We start from the raw sequence: 21,310 nt of genomic DNA, 5'->3' as shown, positions 1-21,310 counted from the left end.
TTGATTTTTCTCAAAGGTGCGTATACTGCTCAGATGCCCCGGGGCATGACATAGAGAAGTGTTGGAATCTGAAGAACGCGATTTAGAAGCTTATTGATACAGGCAACATTGTCGTGCAAAATCCAGATGCAGCAGACACTAGCCAAAGTCCGTCACCTGTGCATAATGAGACGCATATGGTGGATATGATTTATTTTGAAAAGGAATGTGAGAGTTCTTCTAGGATCCTCGGAGGTCCACGTGCTACAAAGCTTTCAGCGCTATCAGAGGTTGATCCTAAGAACGAGCAGGCAAAGGGAACCCAAAGGCAATCCGTTAAGAACGATGTGATGGAGACTTGTGAAGGTCCTAGTATTGTTGATGCAAAGTCAGTGGCTAAGATGTTGAGTTTGATGATTGGAAAGACGCTCTTTTCTTGGTCAGCCAAGGAGGAGTTTTGATGGTTTATTTTGTTGTCATTTCTGCTATCCGAGTTATTTCAGGGTTGTAATTCGGATATTATCTTGTGACTCAAACCCTTCTATCCTTTTATTTTGCCTAGTCTGTTTAGTCATAGTAGCCCGTTTAGTGTTGTCTAGGTTTGTTCTAGGTTTGTAACCCCAGTTTAGTTAGTTTGCTTTGTTGTCCAAACCCTTTCACCATCTGTCTAATGCAATTTTCTGTTTTCTGTGATTTCTAGTCATTTTCGTTTAGTTCTCTTTTCTTTTTATAGTTCTTTTCATGTTGACTCTAGTGACATGACATGGACGCGTAATTCTCAGTCTGGTTTCAAAAGTCAGTTTAATCACGAAGCAATGAAACAATATGGAAGATGTAGGGACATTTGAGGGAAATAAGTAAAGACATTTTGAGATCACTTCAAGCCCGAATTGTGTGAAACTGGGACAGATAGAATATAAAGAAACACTATTGAAATGCATCATGCCGTATCAGGTTGAAGCCAAAGGAAAGTTTGCCCCAAATTGACAGGAGCATTTGTGGTAATGAGAGTGAGAGTGTTGTCCAATGATGCTTTGTACTTAGCAGATGCAGAAGGCAAATGTATGGATAAGGCTATCAATTCTGATGCAGTCAAAAGATATTATGTGTGATTTCTTTGGTTTGTTTAATTGTGCCATTTGCATCTGGCATTCTTTGAAGATTGGAATGACGAAGGCATTTTGTTCTGCTATCTAAACACTTATCCTTTGTTACCCCCTTTGAGCCTTATTTACTTCCTTTCGTACCCCTCTTTTGGAATAATTAGTAAAGATAAGAAATGCAAGCGCGAAAGATAAGTAAAGAAAAAGAGAGAAAAGAAAATATGAAAATTGGAAAAAAAGAAGAAAAAAAAAAGAAAAAAGAGGAAAAAGAAGAAATAAAAAACAAAAAAACAACAAAAAGAGAAAAAGGAGAAAGAAAAGAAAAATCACAACAACAGAGCAATTTCTATGGCATGAACTTTGACCTGATTCCTTTTAAGGATACGTAGGCAGCCTCATGGTTCGGTCCCATCAAAATAAAAATCCAAAAGTCCCCAAGCAAGAAACTGGGGCAGAAGTTGTGGTTGTTGTAAGAAATCTGATTCCGAAGGTTGTAATTTTGAACCCATGTGAATTGTTTTGAGCCTTTGATATCCTTTCTTTTTAACCCTATTCAAAAGCCCATGTTACGTTCCAAAGAAAAACCTTCAGATCAGTCTTCGAGAGATGCCAAGTCAAGCAAGGAGAGGTAATTCATATTAGGGGCAACACTCTGGTCCAAGTAGAAAAATAATGAAAATGAGAGAGTCTTATTGGTGAAAACCTTCACGGGCAGCGTAAGGAGAAGAGAGCTGAGAGAAATAAAAAATGAGAGAGTCTTATTGTTGAAAACCCTCGTAGTCACCGTAAGGCAACGGTAAGTTGAGAGAAAGAAAAAAATGAGAGAGGCTTGATGGTGAAAACCCTTCGGGCACTACAAGTCGAATAAGGATTGTGAATCAGATTGGATAATCGGAGCATTGAAGTCCAGTTTCACGGTTTAGGGGTATCACAGGAGTTGAACATCAGACTTGCTCAACAAAATAGGCCACAAGTGCATGTCATGGTCATTAGAGTTGGTATCCACATCTGATAGGTTTCTACTTTGTAGTTTTCTTGTTGGGAATCATCTCTTTCCTTTGTCCTTTACTCTGTTCCTTTTGTCTTGTTTACTTCCTTTTCCTAAGCTTGTTTGGTCAAAATAAGTGAGAAATGACTTCAAAATTTGCCACCAGCTTTCCAATTGCACAAAATGGGATCTGGCCAGCACATCAAAGTGGCATAAGTTAGGAAAGAACAACGTGCGCACTGAGTTAGTAACAATCAACATGCTTTAGGATTCATGTGAAATACAAAGGTTCGGTATATATAAATTTATAAACAATGCAACAGATGGAGGGTGTAGGGTGAACGGATCAAAGGTATTTTCTGTGATAAGATTGACAAAGAAAGTGGTTAACCAGTGACAAGCAAGGTCTTCCAAGCAGAAATCAAAGTTATCATGGCAAGTGAAGGAGCAATAGACCTCAAGGCCAAGGCCAGTGGTTTAAGTCAAGAAAGAACAACATACGCACTGAATGGGTGGCAATTGACATGCTTTGGGATTCATGTGAGACACAAAGGTTTGGTAAATGTCAGTTCATGAGCAATGCAACAGATAGAGGGTATTGGGTCTGAAAGGAGAAGAGGTATTTTCTGTGATAAGGATGACAGAGAAAGTGGTTAGTAAGGTCTTCGAGTGGAAGTCAAAGTTATCACGGGAAGTAGAGGAGCAATCGCCCTCAAAGTCAAGTCCACAAACCACCCACCGCATTTTAAACTAACAAGATTTTTCTTTGATTGAAACAGGGGTAGAAAATTTCGTTTGTTTCAGAGAACCCCTCCATAAGGAAAGGCAAGCACCAGATAGGTTTGACCGTAAACTCTCAGGACCCTCCTGGATAATGGGATTTAATTTAAAGTTCTTAGGACCTTCCTGGAAAATGGGATTTAATTTAAAGTTCTTAGGACCCTCCTAGAAAATGGGACCTAGTTTAAAATTCAAAGCAATCATGAGTAGCATAATCTAGCATAAATGTACCCCAAAGGAATATAAGTTGGCTTTAAAGTTGGCATGTTTAAAATATGATTCAATTAGGAGTTTTCAGGACCCTCCTGAATAATGGGACTTAGCTTTAATGATTCCATTAGATAACAAGATTTAGTGTAAGCTCTGTTGTAGGATAGTTCAGCCGTAAAAATTGTCACTTTTAAGATAATACTTGATTTTCGATTGTCAGGACCCTCCTGGATAATGGGGTGTAGTTTTAAGACCTTCTTAGATAACAAGATTTAACAAAAGTCACACCTTTAGAAGACATAACTTAGATTTTAAATTGTCGTTTAATTAAAAGTTGTCAGGACCTCCCCCCATGGATAATGGGACCTAGCTTTCAAATTCTTAATAATATTTGGTAACATGATTCAGTTTAACACTCACATATGTGCCCAGATACCAAACTGGGGAAGAAAATTTTCTTTGTTTTGTCTATTTTGTTGAAATCAGGCACCCACCTAGAGAGCACAGGAATACAATTCAAGTTCAGCAATCAGGCGCTCACCTGGAGAGCACAGGAATATAATTCAAGTTCAGCAGTCAGGCGCCCACCTAGAGAGAACTAGAATACAATTCAAGTTCAGCAGTCAGGCGCCCACCTGGAGAGCACGGGAATACAATTCAAGTTCAGCGGTCAGGCGCCCACCTAGAGAGCACGTGTATATAGTTCAAGTTTAGCAGTCAGGCGCCCACCTGGAGAGCATGGGAATACAATTCAAGTTCAGCAGTCACGCGCCCACCTAGAGAGCACGGGAATACAGTTCAAGTTCAGCAGTCAGGCACCCACCTGGAGAGCACGGGAATACAGTTCAAGTCCAGCAATCAGGCGCCCACCTGGAGAGAACGGGAATACAGTTCAAGTCCAGCAATCAGGCGCCCACCTGGAGAGCACGGGAATACAGTTCAAGTTCAGCAATAAGGCACCCACCTGGAGAGCACGGGAATATAGTTCAAGTTTTGGCAATCAGACGCCCACTTGGAAAGTAAGGGAACACAGTTCAAGTTCAGTAATCAGGCACCCACCTGGAGAAAAGGAAAGCATCTCAGATTATAATTCGATTTCAGTAATCAGGCGTCCACCTGAAGAAAAGGGAAAGCATCTTAGATTATAATTCAAGTCAGCAACAAAAGAAGCTCGCGGCAAGAATGCGAGTTAATAGTCCGGGCTGATTAGTCACAATAAAGAAAAAAAGAGAAAGGCAAAAAGTTAATCCAAATGCAGAAGTTGATGAAAAATATGAGCTTCTCAAGACATGGTTGATGTCACAAGCACTTCATGTCCGCACTTGATCCGAAAATCTGAAGAAGAACGAGCTAACACCTGCAAATAGCAAGCGTCAAGGTTCAAATCCAAAGTCTGCATGAAGAACCATTCAAGGCTCAAGATCAAGCTTCAGAAGACTTATAGATAGGAATGTTGTAACTCATAGTTGACAGGCTTAGCTAGCCTTTTTCATCTTTTGATTTTTTGATGAAATAATAGGACTGCGGATCGGAATCTCGGCGGAACGGCACCTCGACCGGCTCTCCACCTTGGTATACTCCATCATTTCACTCACCTCTGAACTACACGTGGCCTGATTCCTATATAGCCAAGGATATGTAGGCAGCTCAGATACCAGGGCTTGGTCACATTCCCCTTTTCTCAGTTTTGGTCTCTCCCAAATAAGGGTCGGGTCGGAAAAAAAACTTGTCTAGTCGTTCTTTGTCTGAAAATTCTTCGCGTTTCCAGTGAAGAGGGGCAGCTGTAGACATGTGATTTTTGACCCTCCCCAAAAGTTTTATATTTTAGCATGTAAATATTTAATTTAGGCATAATATAGCTATTTTAACTAATTTTTACTCTTTTAACTTATTTTATTACAAGAAAAATGAAAATTACAAAAATATATTTTAGTTTATGTATTTTTCATAAATTTAAAAAAATACAAAAATAGTACCTTATTTTAATCTATATATAATTTCGAAAACACAAAAATAGTTTCATGTTTAGTTTAATTAATTAGGATTAGCTTTGGCACTGTGTATTATTTCTATCTTATTTTAAAAGGAGTCAATTAAAGTGTTAGACCACAATTTTAAGAGTTTTAGAGCCCAATTCTTGGCCCAATACCCAATACTCGTTAAGCCAAGGGACCTTTCTAGACTTTTCTTTGGAACAAAAACAAATAAAAAAGACCCTAAGGACTTAACACAAAAAGACCTAGGGACTAATTGGCAAAATACACAAAATAATAACCTAAACCAAGACTCACATATTAGAACACATAGAACACAAAACAATAGGCTAGCCTGACATTCTGCAAAAGTTGAGCGCAGTAATACATATATAGAGGACCCCCCATGTATCTCGCCCCTTGACAGGAGAAGAAGAGCCATTCAATGGCTTCTTCTTAACAAACACCAGCGAAACCTCACTCCCTTCAGCATCCGATCTTCCTCACCCATGAAATTGCACCCTAGAATTTCCTGAACCATCACCCTAATCTCTAAGGCATACATAAAATCGACCATGAACCATAGGAGGAGAAAAGGCAGCCGAAAATTCCCTTCCTCTAGGCCTACTGCTACCTCCAATTTTCCAAAATCAAAGACCCTCAAACTCTGATTTTCCAACATTTAAACACACACACACACACACACAGAAACAGTGACGAGAAGGAGAGATCAGTGAGGAGTCTGATTCAAGGTTCTATCCGCGGATCTGATTCATCGCCAAGGCTCGACATTCGTTGATGTGTTATCCGGCTTGTCAGAGGTTTTTGTTTGTTAACACATTGAGGAAAGGTTAGCACAATTTTATACACAGTTGAATTTAATTGCGTATGGTTCCTACTGGATTCCACTTGTTCATGAACTCATTCTTTTTAAGTTAGGAGGAATTGAACTCCAGATAAATCATGATTTCATTACTCATTTTATATGATTCTTCTATCGGATTTGTGCATCCTCGTGCTAGCATAGCAATATATGTTGATTGCTTTCAATATTCGATGAAGTATTCCATAAATGGACTAAAGAGAATTGTGGCATCATATGCTCTTTTTTTGTTTTAGCTTGTTAGTTTCCTGTAATTGATCATGTTATGTCTTGATTTGATCAAATTTAAATTCAGATCTAAATGCACTCATGGTATTCTGTATTGCCAAGTGATTACCATAGTAATTAAGGATGGAGAAGGACTCCTGTGATTGAGTATTTGTTTGTATTATTAAGGAACGATCGCTTCATAAGATGAGCTTCTCTCGTGCTTCTTCTATTGCATATGATATGCTTTGATATTCAAGTTAATTTGCTTGTATCTTCTGTCTTGGTTTCAATATGTTCGACATGAATTACTGAATGATTTCATCTTTCCCTGATCCCTCGACCATTTTTGCACGTTCTGCTGGTTTAAAATTGCCGAAGTTATCCTTGATAATGTGTGCTCTTTGTGGCTTAACATGTTTGAGGGGATTAGGGAGTGTTCGGTATTCCAGTATGCCGAAGTTATCCTATGCTATCAGTGAACTTCTTAAACAGGATTCAGTAGAAGCTTGTGTAGTAGCATGATTTGTTTCTTTCGAAATTAGTTGGTATTTGCTGGTCGAGCTCTGTGCCATTATGCCTTATTTTCCTAGCAAGTCCCTGTTTGTTTGAGTGAGTTTGTTCAATAAAGATCAAATGGTAATGAAAGGGATAACATACTTTGTTAAAATAGACCTACAGCTAAATTCATGATGTAGTTGCAGCTTCAAGACAAGTTTCTTACTGCTGATAGACTAACTTAGTGGAGTTAAGTGTTGATCCAATGTGGTATATTCTGTGAAGCTCAATCTATATCAAAGAGTCATTTATTTGTAGAGTGCATCAGTAGAAAGCCTACTAACAATGTCCATGGAATCAAATAGAACTTGTCTATAGGTTGGATCTGATCTCATGAGTGTAAACAACTCCTTGTCGTTGTTTTTTTTTCATTATTCCCTTGGTAGTTGTTTGGAATTATTTGTCTTGTCAACATTCAATTGTTCATTCATAAAAGGATAATATTTCATTGTTGCTGATTCTCTTCTCCATTTGTTTTGGGCATACATGTGACCATGAATTATATTAGAGTAGGGGCCTTTGATTTGGTCAGCCCATACGTGAGACCATGTAAGACTTTGGGAACGTGGAGTAATTGATTGAAGTTAGTTGCGTGAAAATGTTTTTTCATGTGGCAGAATGCAAACTGTTCAGATTTGGTGAGCTTCGGATTATAGGACAAAATCTAGCACTCTATCTACAACAACTTCCATAATTCAATGGCCTGGCAATAATCTCAAATTTAGGGAAAAATAATCAGGAACATTCATAGTTTGCTTTAGTTGAGTATAATCTCTGGGAATAATTTGAGGCATGCCATGCCAAATAAAATCTCAAAATGCATGGCCTCGCTTAATTAATACTTGAATCCTTAGAAATTGAGGCGTGCTATTTAGTTGAATTTTCCATGGCCCTCGCAAAGTTGAAAGTGCGTAGTTGCTTTAGGCGTGCTATTTTAAAATTACTTTCCTAAACTCGGGTGCGCATTTATGTGACCCAAATACAAAACTCAACAATGTTATATAAAATGTGTTGTGGACTGCGGTGCATTTATGTGACGTGGTTCAAGACATATTTTAAATGACGTTGCAAATCTTTCTTTAAAAATGGCTAAAACCGGTTATAAAGCTAAAATTGCACCATAGGCTAAAACATATATTAAATAAGATAATAGGCTAATTATAACAGTTGAGCGACCGTGCTAAAACCACGGAATCCGGGAATGCCTAACACCTTTTCCCGAGTTAACAGAATTCCTTATCCGGATTTCTGTGTTTGTAGACTGTAAAACAGAGTCAATATTTTCCTCGATTCGGGATTTGAATCGGTGACTTGGGACACCATAAAATTATCCCAAGTGGCGACTCTGAATTTTTAATAAAAATAATCTCATTTCGATTGTCACTTTAAGTTGGAAAAAACTCTCTTATATACCCCTTTACGGAGGTGTAGTAAAAAAGGAGGTGTGATAACTACAATAGAGACAAAATAATCACACAGGGAATACAGCTCAATACAGAGATAACAACCGGGGATCTCCCAGGATATCGTCCTGCAGTCCCCAAATGTAAATATCAAGTTGATCTCCCGGGTTTCGTCCCGTAGTCCAACTCATAGTGCGCGGGGATCTATCGGAATCCTGATCTATAGTCCCAATTGTAAATGCCCAGTACTGGGGGAATCTACCGTGTGCAATCCCGTTGTTCCAATATAAATGTGCAGGGGGATGTACCAGAATACAAATCCATAGTCCTAAAGTAAACATGCCAGGGGGATCTCCCGGGATACCGTCCCGTAGTCCCAAAGTAAACATATAGCAGCAACAGGAAGAATATTCAGTTCAATCCAAATTTCATACCAGGTAAAATAGGTATTTCTAGCCTAGCATGCTGCCCAGAATCCAAATAAGGCAGTTTGAGCAAGTAAAGCAATTAAGTCAATTAGACATGCTTCCCTAAGCTAACAGTAGGCTTAAATTGCAAGTAGTATACACAGGAAAGGAAACACAATTAAATTTACTTAATGAAAGCATCATTTTCAACCAATAGCACAAGTACGCACTTATCACCTCACGTACAAGGCATTTCAAATATCAACAATACCAAATCCTAAGGGAAGTTCCCCCACACAGGGTTAGGCAAGCCACTTACCTCGAACCAGCTCAATCAACTAAATACCACATTTTTGCTATGAGTATCCGACTCCAAATAGCCCAAATCTATTCAAAGTAATTGCATAATGTAAACATAACTTCAAGTGACTAATTCAACTAATTAATTCGAAGCTAATGCGTGAAATTAGGAAATATCGCCAAAAAAGCCCCCGGGCCCACGCCTAGGAACCGGGTATTATTTAGAAATTTGGAATCCTCACACGCTCACGAGTTCATATATACAGAAATTACTCCAATCCGACATCAAAATCTTGATCAAAACTCCAAAATTAGGCCTAAGAACTTTTTCAATTTTTCCTCCAAATTTGAATTTAAAGCATGAATTAAAGCATAGATTCGTGGAAATTAATTAAAACCGAGTAAGAATTACTTACCCAAAACACCCAGGTGAAATTCTCTTCCAAAATCGCCAATCTCGAGCTCCCAAATCAATTTATAATGTTTTGAGACTAAACCCTTGTTTCTACCCTTTTTCTGACTAGTGAAACCACATCTGTGGCTCTGGGACCGCACCTACGGTCCCCATTCTGCGAAGACCAAGTCACACCTGCGACTTTTCATTAAACAGCAATTTCCGCACTTACGACACTATTACCGCACATGCGGTCTCGCAGGTGCCTTCCACTTCTCGCACCTGCGGCTTCTGGAGCCTGGGCCAAGTTCTGCTTCTATGGTCACCTTGCCGCTTCTGCGGTGCCGCACCTGCAGTCCCTCACATGCAGGTGCGGTTATGACAGGTTTAGCCAACTTCAGATTTCTCCTAAGTCCAATTCAACTTTCGTTAAGCACCCGAAACTCACCCGAGGCCCCCAAGACCTCAACCAATCCTGCCAACCAATCCTAAAATATCCTACGAACTTATTCCAACTCTCGAATCACATCAAACAATGCTAAAACCACAAATCACTCTCCAATCCAAGCCTAAGGATTCCCAAAACTTTCAAATTCCGCTTTCGATCAAAAAGTCTATCAAACCTCGTCCGAATGACCTGAAATTTTTCATACACGTCACATTCTACACTACAAAACTACTCCAACTCTCAAAATTCTATTTCGACCCCAAGATCAAAATCTCACTATCGAACCGGAAACTTCAAAAATTCAACTCTCGGCATTTCAAGCCTAAATAAGCTATGGGCCTCCAAAATACAATCCGAACACGCCCCTAAGCCCAAAATCACCCAACGGAACTAACTGAACCAATGGATTTCATTCCGAGGCCGTCTTCACACTACTCTGATTACAGTGCAAATTGTAAGACTTAAACTCTCATATAGGGACTAAGTGTTCCAAAACTCTCCGAAATTCCAAATAAACCCTTCCAACAACTCACAATAGTAGAAACAAACACGGGGAATAAAGTTAATAGGGTATCGGGGCGTTAATTCTTAAAACGACCGGCCGGGTCATTATATTTTATCACCTACTTATCTTGTTACATTCAATTTCTCTGAACGTAAAATAGTTAGCAGACCTGAAAAGTTACTTTTACATTTATAGATATTAAATTGATTAGGTGCACTCTTTGGCTATATTAACAATCTCTTCACATGAAAATTTCATAATTATCCATAGACTTCTATCATATTTCTTTAAATTTATATTCAAAGAAAAACAAGAAAATGTTGGAAAAGACATGCTTATTGGGTGTAGCAGGGAGTTCATGGGAAGCAAAGATAATAAAGGAAAAGTCCAAATACTTCATATGTGAAGGAGAGTGGCCATAGTTTGTGGTGAATCACAAACTCGAGCTCTGGCACATTTTACTCTTGGTGTTGGGTACGACATAAAAGTTAGATTTATCAACTAGTAAAAAGAGCAAAATGTCCTGGAGCTCGAGTTTTTGATGCACCACAAAATGTGGTCACTCTCCGTCACATATGAAGTATTTTGGACTTCTTTATTATCTTTGCTTCTCACGAATTCCCAGTTGCACACCAGTAAGAATGTCTTTGCCAACATTTTCTTGTTTTTTCTTTTGAAATAAGATGGCAGTTCCTAAAAAATCATAGTAGTAAAGTTCACTTGGAAGCCAATTTTAGAGTTTTATAACCAAAGACATGCATTGGTATTCAGCAGAGAATTGGCTACAAATCTTTGGACTCATGGAATGTGGTAACAAGATAGCGGTTATGAAACTCCAGAAGAGCAACTAGGACATGACTATGGAGAATATGAAGGAACTTTGTGAATTTTTTGAATAGAGAATAACTTGTAAACAAAAAACCAATTTTTTTAAGGATGTAAGTGAAAACAAAATTGAATTTTGTAAATATACATTAATTTGTGATTATGTGATGTCTGTCTTTTAAATTTTTGTTCTATTTGCATTAATTAGGTTTTTAGTTGACTTGGGTTGAATCAAATATGTTTGTGTCTTTTTTCATGAATTTTAAGTATATTTTGTTGAAATTCAGCATGCTAAACTTCAGCATGAAGTAAATAACTTCTGCTTTTTAGGCTGAAATTTTGGTTAAAACTCATAACAAAAGTGTCGATTGTAGGACAAAAACTTCAACTTATGAAGTGTTGAAGTTTTTAGAAATGAACTAAATAACTACAGCACCTTCTGCTGAAGTTTTTTGAAAAAGCTTTACAACAAAACTATTGAATGCAGGACAAAAACTTCAGCTTATCGAGTGCTGAAGTTTTAGAAATGAACTAAATAACCTCAGCATCTTTTGCTGAAGTTTTTGGAAAAAGTTTTACGACAAAACTATTGAATCTAGGACAAAAACTTCAGCTTTAATAAGTTGAAGTTTTTAGAAATGAACTAAATAACTTCAGCACCTTCTGCTGAAGTTTTTTGAAAAAGCTTTACGACAAAACTATTGAATCCAGGACAAAAGCTTCAGCTTATTGTGTGTTGAAGTTTTTAGAAATGAACTAAATAACTTCAGCACCTTCTGCTGAAGTTTTCGAAAAAGCTTTACGACAAAACTATTGAATCCACGACAAAAAACTTCTGCTTATTAAGTGCTAAAGTTTTTATAAATGAGCTAAATAACTTCAGCACCTTTTTGCTGAAGTTTTTGAAAAAGCTTTACGACAAAACTATTGAATCCAAGACAAAAAACTTCAGCTTATTATGTGCTGAAATTTTTAGAAATGAACTAAATAACTTCAGCACCTTCTCCTGAAGTTTTTGAAAAAGCTCATGACAAAAACTTCAGCATGTTTTGGTATTTTTTTTAACTTGATACTTATCTTTTTTGCATTTACTAGCTACTTTTTGTCTTTTATCACCTACTTCATCTTTCATTTAAATTTGTTTGGCCATATAGTAAATGACCCAAAAAGTTACTTTTGCACTTACATTGATTATGTGAAAATTTTTTAGGCTGAAGTTATTTTTTTACTATAGAAAAATTGTGGGATGATTAGGGCTGAAGTTACATTTCTTTTTGCATTTACCACCTACTTGTTTTACCACCTACTTATTTTTTTCATTCAATTTCTTTGAACGTAAAACAGTAAAAAGACCTGAAAAGTTACTTTTACATTTAAAGATATTAAATTGATTAGGTGCACTATTTAGCTATATTAACAATCTCTTCACTTGAAAATTTCATAGTCATTCATAGATTATCATATTTCTTTAAATTTATATTCATCCTTAGTCTTTTAGCTTTTTTTAAATAAAGAATGTCTGGTGCAAGCAGAAGTAGGAAGCCTACAATGGATGAAATTATGCAGAAATGGAAGAGCTTAAAGTGTAAGTGGTATAATAACGTATCGATGTCTAATCTTATGCTTTTGTGGGATCAAATAAAGGCTGATTGGGAGAGAATCAGACCACAGTTTTTTGCCAATGAATCATTCTAGAACAGGCTTAACCTGGAATGTAGTTGTGGAGGTTATTCAACCTCGTTTGACAAGGTCGTGCAACAGTTTGATAGTTTTAAGTTTCCTATCTGGGACAACTATGCCAAGCTACAAAACAACCTGAAGACTCTTCTTTCTCTTATGGACAGAGTAATAGTTGAACAAAGTCAGTTGCGTGATGAATTCAACAAGTTGAAGATTGATCTCATTGGACTCTGTGGTCTTTTGCCCGAGTACCCTATAGTTATCTCTGGTACTGATGATGATGAGATATTTTGAGAAATTGAGGAGTACTGTTCTGATGATGGTGATGGTGCTTAGTTTTTGTAATCCTTTTTTCATGTTTTTATGCTGTGCTTTTTTGTTTACTTCAGCATATTCATTACAGAATATGCTAAAGTTATTAAGTTCATTTTCTATAAATTCAGCCTAGAGATGATGAAGTTTTTGTTTGTACATGTATTTCTTTTATGAGCGGTCAGTGTATGTGTGTGTGTGTGTGTGTATGTGTGTGTGTGTTTGTTAAGGATATGTATTTCACATACTGTAAGCTTGAAGAATTTTCTCGCTAAAGTCATTGCTTACTTTTTTAAAATGCAACCAAACCTGTAAGCCTGCGCAACAAAAATGAGTGGTTTGTACTTTAGCAATATATAAAATAGTCCAAGAGCTTCCTTTTTTTCCTATGAAAAAAAATCACATTTCAGATATGTCATACAATAATGAAAGTCTAAATTCAAACCAAGGATTATTGAACGTTGGAGTATTTTTCAGTGTGTTTTTTGGAATATGGATGAGGTGCTGGAGAAGACAAGCAAGTTGTTCTATTATGCCCAACTTGTTTACATCGACTGCATTTTGTAGACTTCAATGGTACTGATTCAGTCGCAGGGATATGCCTCTTCTTTTGTCTTCTTCCTTGTAAAATCTCTACATCGGGAGGTTTTGTGATCTCAGATTCTACATTTTGTGGAATATCCCATGATTTTTGATCTCCCACGGTATTCACATGTCCTTCATATGTTTTGAACCATGTTTCCTTTGAATACCATTTTGAGCAGTAATCAGATTTCTGCAAATATCTCTTATTAATAGCAGCAATTGCATGTGGATAGGGCAATTCATTGTAACAACCCGGCTAGTTACCGCTCTGTGTCCCCTATTATGCTTCTTATTGTCTTATTCAGTTGTATTATATGTTATCGGGCTAATTGGTTCGGGTTCGTAGAGGTTTTGGTAAGATTTGAGATACTTAGTCTCTTTTGAGTAAGCTTAAGTTAGAAAAGTCAATCGGATATTGACTTATGTAAAAATGAGCTCGGATGTGAATTTCGATGGTTTGGATAGCTTCGGTAGGTGATTTGGGACTTAGGAGCATGATCGGAAGGTGTTTTGGAGGTCCGGAGTAGGTTTAGGCTTGAATTAGTGAAATTGGAATTTTGGCATTTTCCGGTTGATAGGTGAGATTTTGATGTAGGGGTCGGAATGGAATTCCAAAAGTTGGAGTAGGTCCATTGTGTCATTTATGACGTGTGTGCAAAATTTCAGGTCATTCGGGCGAGGTTTGATAGACTTTTTGATCGAAAGCGGAATTTGGAAGTTTTTGGAATTCTTAGGCTTGAATCCGATGTTAATTTGGTGTTTTGATATTGTTTTGAGTATTCCGAAGATTGGAACAAGTTTCAATGATGTTATGGGAGATGTTAGCATTCCTGGTTAAGGTCCCGAGGGCCTCAAGTGTGTTTTGGATGACCAACGGGACATTTTTTGGGTTTGAGGAGTAGCAGTTTTTGCTGGTATTTTGTTGCAGGTATTTGCTCTTCACGATCGCGTGGAGGGGATCGCGATCGTGTAGGATAATTCGGGGTTGGGGTGAAGTTGTTCTATGAATTTGCATATAGGAGGTCATTATCGTGGATGTTTGAGAAGTTGTGCTTCGCGAACGCGTGGCCAAGGTCGCATTCGCGTAGAAGAAGGTGAGTTGGTGTGCAGCGGAGGCAATTGCTCTATGCGATCGCGTGAGGCAAGACGCGATCGCTTAGCATTGGGCGATTAAGATTCGCGAATGCAAGGGGATTTACGCGATCGCATAAGGTAAATTGTGGGCCAACGAAATGGATTTCTCGCGATCGCGATTAAGTAATTTTAATAGTTGGGCGGAATGTTTAAAAGGCCATTTTTGCGATTTTTGGCCTAAGTTCACCATTTGTGACTCGGTTTGGGAGCTTCTTGAGGGAGATTGAAGACGGAATCAAAGAGAACTTCTTGGAGATAGGAATTTTTGGACTTAATACTCGATCCTATTATGATTTCTACCTAATTAAACATGAAATTTGGGGGATTTGAAGCCTAAAATTTGGGAATTAGGGCTAGGAAATTGGAGACCTTAATCTAGGGATTTGAGGGGTCATTTGTGGTCGGATTTTGGTATTCTTGGTATATATGAACACGTGAGAATGTGACGATTCTAGTTTTGTGATTCTTATCGTAATCTGAGGCGTGGGTTGGGGTCGGGTATTGACCAATTTCGGAATTTTGATGTAATTTGATTATTTTCGAGTGGGTTTTGTTCCCTTAGCATATTTTGATGGTTATATACTGATTTTGGTTAGATTTAGGGCATTTGGAAGCCTAATCGAGAGGAAAAGGCGTTGAGGGCTAGAGTTTGTCTTGGCTTGAGGTAAGTAATGCTTCCAAACTTGGTTCTGAGGGTTCAAAACCCCGAACTGTGTGTTCTATGATTACTATTGAGGTGACACAATGCCAAGTGACGGGCGTGTGGGCGTGCACCGTGAGAAATGCGGCCTGGATCATTCCATGGCACCGCTTAGTGACTCTTTCTTGCTGATATTTGTGTTGTAATTATGTGATTAAGTTGATAAGCTGCAAATCATGCTAAATATCATGTTAGGGCTTCACGCCAACATTGTTGATACTCGAGAGGTCGTTTCTTATTGTCATGTCATTAGCTTCATTATATTCTATACTCAGTCATGTTCATGCATATTATATCATGCCTCAGTCTCGATTATTTCTATTCGACATATCATATCATTGTTCAGGCTTGTATCATGACATTTTAGCCCATGTGTGTGAGACTGGAGAGTATTGACTGAGTGAGGCCGAGAGCCTGATATTGATTGACAGTACGAGATCGGGCTTCACGCTGCAACAAGATATTGATCATGCCTTCGCTAGCATTAAAATAGCGCTTGGACTCAGCGGAGTCTTTACACCCCAATGAGTGCAGTAGTTGATGATATTGAGGGATGGATCTTCCCTGGACATGGATCTTGTCCGAAGTATTGGTATGGAGATGGATCTTCTCCATGATGCTGGATTGGCCTGTTTTCCTCGGTACTGGGCGACTCATAGTCTATGATGTACGTATATTCCGGGATGGATCTTCCCTGGGCTGAGTGGGCCATATACATTACCGAGTGGTTGAGCACTATGAGTGGAGGTATCATACATGACATTGATCATGCTATCTGTGCATTGGTACTTATAGTTTCCTCAGCTTTATACTATGTATTGATCATACTATGATTAGTTATTTCTTAGAAACTACATGAACTGTAAGCATGTCTACTTTTCCGTTAAATTATCTGTTGCAACCTGTATGAGGTTTGGTTTGTCACTACCATTAGTCCATACTGAGTTGGTGTACTCACATTGCCCTCTGCACCCCTGTGTGCAGATCCAGATATCTCGAGGCACGGTAGCGATTGCCGATCTTGCCAGTTGAGGACTTTCTGTGGAGATTTGCGAGGTAGCTGCTTGGTGACCGCAGTTCCGCCTTCTCCCTCCTTATCTTCCTTATAGTACTTTTATTCAGACATTCTCAGACTATGTAATCTTATGTATTTTAGACAGTTGTAGTATGTTGCTCATGATTTAGTGACACCCAAGGTCGGGATTATGTATTTCTTTCCGCTGGATTTGAGTTCTACTTTTATATTATTGGATTTCTGTTTAAAAATATGATTTTCCTTAAGTCTTATTTGAAAAACGGAATGAATGGGTAATAATTGGTTGGCCTAGTATCATGATAGGCGGCATCTCGACGTGGTTAGATTTTGGGTTATGACATGTTGGTATCAGAGCCTAAGTTAGATAGGTCTCACGGGTCATGAGCATGTTTAGCAGAGTCTCACGGATCGGTACGAAGACGTCTGTATTTATCCTCGGGAGGCTGCAGAACCTTTAGGAAAAACTTCATATTCTTGGATTCTTGTCGTGCGAATCTGTTGATCCGAGTACTAAACTTCTGTTATTCTATTCTCTCATAGATGGTAAGGACACGTGCTACCGGTCAGGATGGACGACCACCAGTACCACCAGTTGGGGCCGGTAGAGGTCGAGGACGCGGTCGAAGCCGTGGTAGGGGAGGGGTGTGGCTCGCACAATAGCTAGGGAAACACTTGTAGATCCACACGCTGCCCCGGTTCATGATCAGGCTCAAGCTAAGGATGCTCCAGCAGTACTAACTTAGGCACCGACTGTGCCTATTGTTATTTCGGGTCTCCAGGAGACTTTGGCTCAGATTCTGACTGTGTGCACCAGTCTTGCTCAGGCAGTCACAGTTTCTACTACAGCATCTACTTCTCAGGCTGGGGGAGGCACTCAGACTCCTACCGCCCGTACACCCGAGCAGGTTGTTCAGGGACTCCAGTCACCGGAGGCACCACCAGCCCAACCGGTTGCACCTGTTCTGGATTTTGTGGTTCCAATTATGCTTGATGACGAGCAGTGTCGATTGGAGAGGTTTGGTAGACTTCAGCCTCCAACTTTCAGTGGTACAGAGGGCGAGGATGCTCAGGGTTTCTTGGATAAGTGTCAGAGGATGTTGCGTACAGCGGGTATTCTAGAGACTAATGGGGTCTCATTTACCACATTTCAATTTTCTGGTGCTTCCTTCACCTAGTGGGAGGCTTATGAGAGGCGTAGGCCTGTTGGTGCACCGCCCCTTACCTGGCATCAGTTCTCCATTCTTTTCCTAGAGAAGTATGTACCGCATTCCCGCAGGGAGGAGCTGCATAAGGAGTTCAAGCAGCTTCATCAGGAGGGCATTTTCGTGATGCAGTATGAGATGAGGTTCTTTGAGTTGGCCCGTCATGCTATTTGGCTAGTTCCCACGGATAGGGCAAGGATCAGGAGGTTCGTTGATGGCCTCAACTATCAGCTACGGATTTTCTGACCAGAGAGAGAGTATCTGGTGCTTCTTATGAGGAGGTGGTTGACATTGCTAGAGAGATTGAGTCATTTCATCGCCAGGAGCGAGAGGAGAGGGAGGCCAATAGGCCTTGGGGATCTGGTAGTTTTGGGGGTTCTTCTTCGGGAGGCCAGTTTCAGCACGGCAGAGGCCGTTCATTCAGGCATGCTCAGCCAGCCCGTTCAGGTCACCATGGTCGGTCATCTGGCCATGGTTCTCACAGTTCACATCAGGGTCACTCGTTTCTCAGTACCCTTCTAGCTTAGAGTTCAACTCAGGCACCATCAGCTCAGGGCTCATATATGTCGGGTTCTTCTAGTGGGCATCTCGGTGCACAGGGCTCCCTTCAGTCCCCACCGCCACTTGATACGAAGAGTTGCTTCGAGTGTGGAAATTTGGGTCATATCAAGAGTTTCTGTCCCCGTCTTATGGGAGGTTCATCCCAGCAGAAGATTCAGCCTTCGGCTTCAGCACCAGTTATTTCCCCAACCGCTCAGTCAGCTCGGGGTGGAGGTCAGTCATCTAGGGGTTGCCCTAGAGGAGGAGGTCGATTAGGTGGTGGTCAGGCTCGTTTCTATACCCTCCCAGCCATACCAGATGCTATTGCTTCAGATGCTATGATTACAGGTATTATCTCAGTCTGCCATAGAGATGCCTCTGTATTATTTGATCCCAGTTCCACCTTTTCTTATATGTTATCATATTTTGCCCATTATTTGGATATGCCCCGCGAGTCCCTTGTTTCATCTATTCATGTATCTACTTTGATGGGCGATACTATTATTATGGACCGTGTATATCGATCGTGTGTAGTGACTATTGGGGGTTTGGATAACTGAGTGGATCTCTTGTTGCTTAGTATGATTGATTTTGATGTGCTATTGGACATGGATTGGTTATCTCCGTGTCGTGCTATTTTGGACTGTCATGCTAAGACAGTGATGTTGGCTATGTTAGGGTTACCACGGATTGAGTGGCGAGGTTCGACTGATTATGTTCCCAGTAGGGTGATTTCATTTCTAAAGACCCAGTGGATGGTTGGGAAGGGTTGTCTTTCATACTTAGCCTTTGTGAGGGATGTCAGTGTAGAGACTCCTAGCATTGATTTTGTTCCAGTTGTAAGGGATTTTCCGGATGTGTTTCCTACAGACCTATCGGGCATGCCACCGGACAGGGATATTGATTTTGGTATTGACCTGGTGCCGGGCACTCAGACCATTTCCATTCCACCTTATTGTATGGCTCCAGCGGAGTTGAAGGAGTTGAAGGATCAGCTTCAATAACTCCTTGATAAGGGGTTCATTCGGCCTAGTCTTTTGCAATGGGGTACTCCTGTACTATTTGTGAAGAAAAAGGATGGCACTATGAGGATGTGCATTGATTATAGGTAGCTGAACAAGGTTACCATTAAGAACAAGTATCCACTGCCTCGCATTGATGATTTGTTTGACCAGCTTCAGGGAGTGAGAGTGTTCTCCAAGATTGATCTTCGTTCAAGGTATCACCAGCTGAAGATCAGGGACTCGGATATTCTTAAGACAGCTTTCAGGACCAGATATGGTCATTATGAGTTCCTTGTGATGTCTTTTGGGCTGACTAATGCCCTAACAGCGTTCATGCATTTGATGAACAGTGTGTTTCAGCCATATCTCGACTCGTTTGTCATAGTCTTCATTGATGATATTCTGGTGTATTCTCGTAGTCAGGAGGAGCACGCAGAGCATTTGAGAGTTGTGTTGTAGAGATTGAGGGAGGAGAAACTTTATGCAAAGTTCTCAAAATGTGAGCTTTGGCTCAGTTCAGTGGCTTTCTTGGGGCATGTGGTGTCCAGTGAGGGTATTCAGGTTGATCCGAATAGAGGCGGTTCAGAGTTGGCCCAGACCGTCCTCAGCCACAGAGATTCATAGTTTTCTTGGTTTGGCAGGTTATTACCGCTGGATCGTTCAGGGATTTTCATCTATAGCATCGCCTCTGACCAAGTTAACTCAGAAGGGTGCTCCATTCATGTGGTCGGATGAGTGTGAGGCGAGCTTTCAAATGCTCAAGACTGCCTTGACCATAGCTCTAGTGTTAGTTCTGCCATCAGCTTCAGGTTCATATACCATGTATTGTGATGCTTCGAGAGTTTGTATCGGGTGTGTGTTGGTGTAGGAGGGTAGAGTTATTGCTTATGCTTCTCGTCAGTTGAAGCCCCATGAGAAGAACTACCCTGTTCATGATTTGGAGTTGGCTTCCATTGTTCACATATTGAAGATTTGGAGGCATTATTTGTATGGTGTGTCTTGTGAGGTTTTACTGATCATCGTACCCTCCAGCATTTGATCAAGTAGAAGGATCTCAATTTGAGGCAGCAGAGATGGTTGGAGTTGCTAAAGGACTATGATATCACTATTTTGTACCATCCGGGGAAGGCCAATGTGGTGGCCGATGCTTTGAGTAGGATGGTAGTGAGTATGGGGAGTTCAGCGTATATTCCAGTTGGGGAGAGACCTCTTGCAGTTGATGTTCAGGCCTTGGCCAATCAATTCATGAGGTTGGATATTTCGGAGCCCAGTCGGGTATTGGCTTGCATGATTTCTCGATCTTCCTTATTTGATCGCATCAGAGAGCACCAGTATGATGATCCTCATTTGTGTCACGACCCAAACCGATGGGCCGCGACGGGTGCTTGAGTCCTACCTGTCAAACACCCATAAGCATGTGTCTAGGATATGAACCTGTATAACATCTGTTGAATTACGAAGGTAACATACATGAAGGAAACCTGCCAACAAGGCATATGTACGTATACATGCAGAATATAGTGGGCGAGCTGGCAAGGCTGCTATAGACAACTATACATCCAATAATTGAAAGCCGACAAGGCCACATATAACCCAACTAGACATACTGTCCATAGACCTCTAATAGAAACATAATTGTACAAAGACGGGACTGAGCCACTTCATACCCATATATATATGTATCATACCAAAATCAAAAGCAGCTCCGGATCAAATGGAGCACGCCAACTTTCGCTGATCAGGGATCCTAAGAAGGGGGACCGTCAGCTTTTCTACCTGCACCTACGAGCATGAAACGCAGGCCCCGAGAAATAGGGCATCAGTAATAAAAATTGTACTGAGTATATAAGGCGTGAAAATTAGTACGTCAAAGACATATATGAAATATGGAATATAGAAACACATCTTTAAATCTGAATAACTTTGTAAATTCTAAAATGTTTATAACGTCATGCACATGCATATAAATATCGTGTCATGCATAGGTATGGGTGTACATAATATCATCAAGCCACTTAGGGCATCCCATCATATCGTCTCGCCTACTGTGGGCACATCATCAACATATACCAGCTAATCAGGTGGTGATGCGTATATAATGCTGTAACCTTTTCCCATATCGCATATACATATATTTACATATATACGCGTATA

At 39.9% G+C, this 21,310-nt stretch overlaps 1 long non-coding RNA gene across 1 annotated transcript; it reads left to right on the top strand.

The window, feature by feature from the left end:
• The first annotated feature begins 5,089 nt into the window (after positions 1–5,089).
• On the top strand, positions 5,090–11,150 carry LOC107779002 (uncharacterized). Its single transcript, XR_012702185.1, has 2 exons — positions 5,090–5,883; positions 10,913–11,150. It is a non-coding gene; the product is annotated as an uncharacterized LOC107779002 (long non-coding RNA).
• Positions 11,151–21,310: the final 10,160 nt, after the last annotated feature.

The sequence above is a fragment of the Nicotiana tabacum genome, chromosome 18, assembly GCF_000715075.1.
Source record: "Nicotiana tabacum cultivar K326 chromosome 18, ASM71507v2, whole genome shotgun sequence".
NCBI lineage: Eukaryota > Viridiplantae > Streptophyta > Magnoliopsida > Solanales > Solanaceae > Nicotiana > Nicotiana tabacum.
This window is presented reverse-complemented; position numbering and strand designations above follow the sequence as displayed.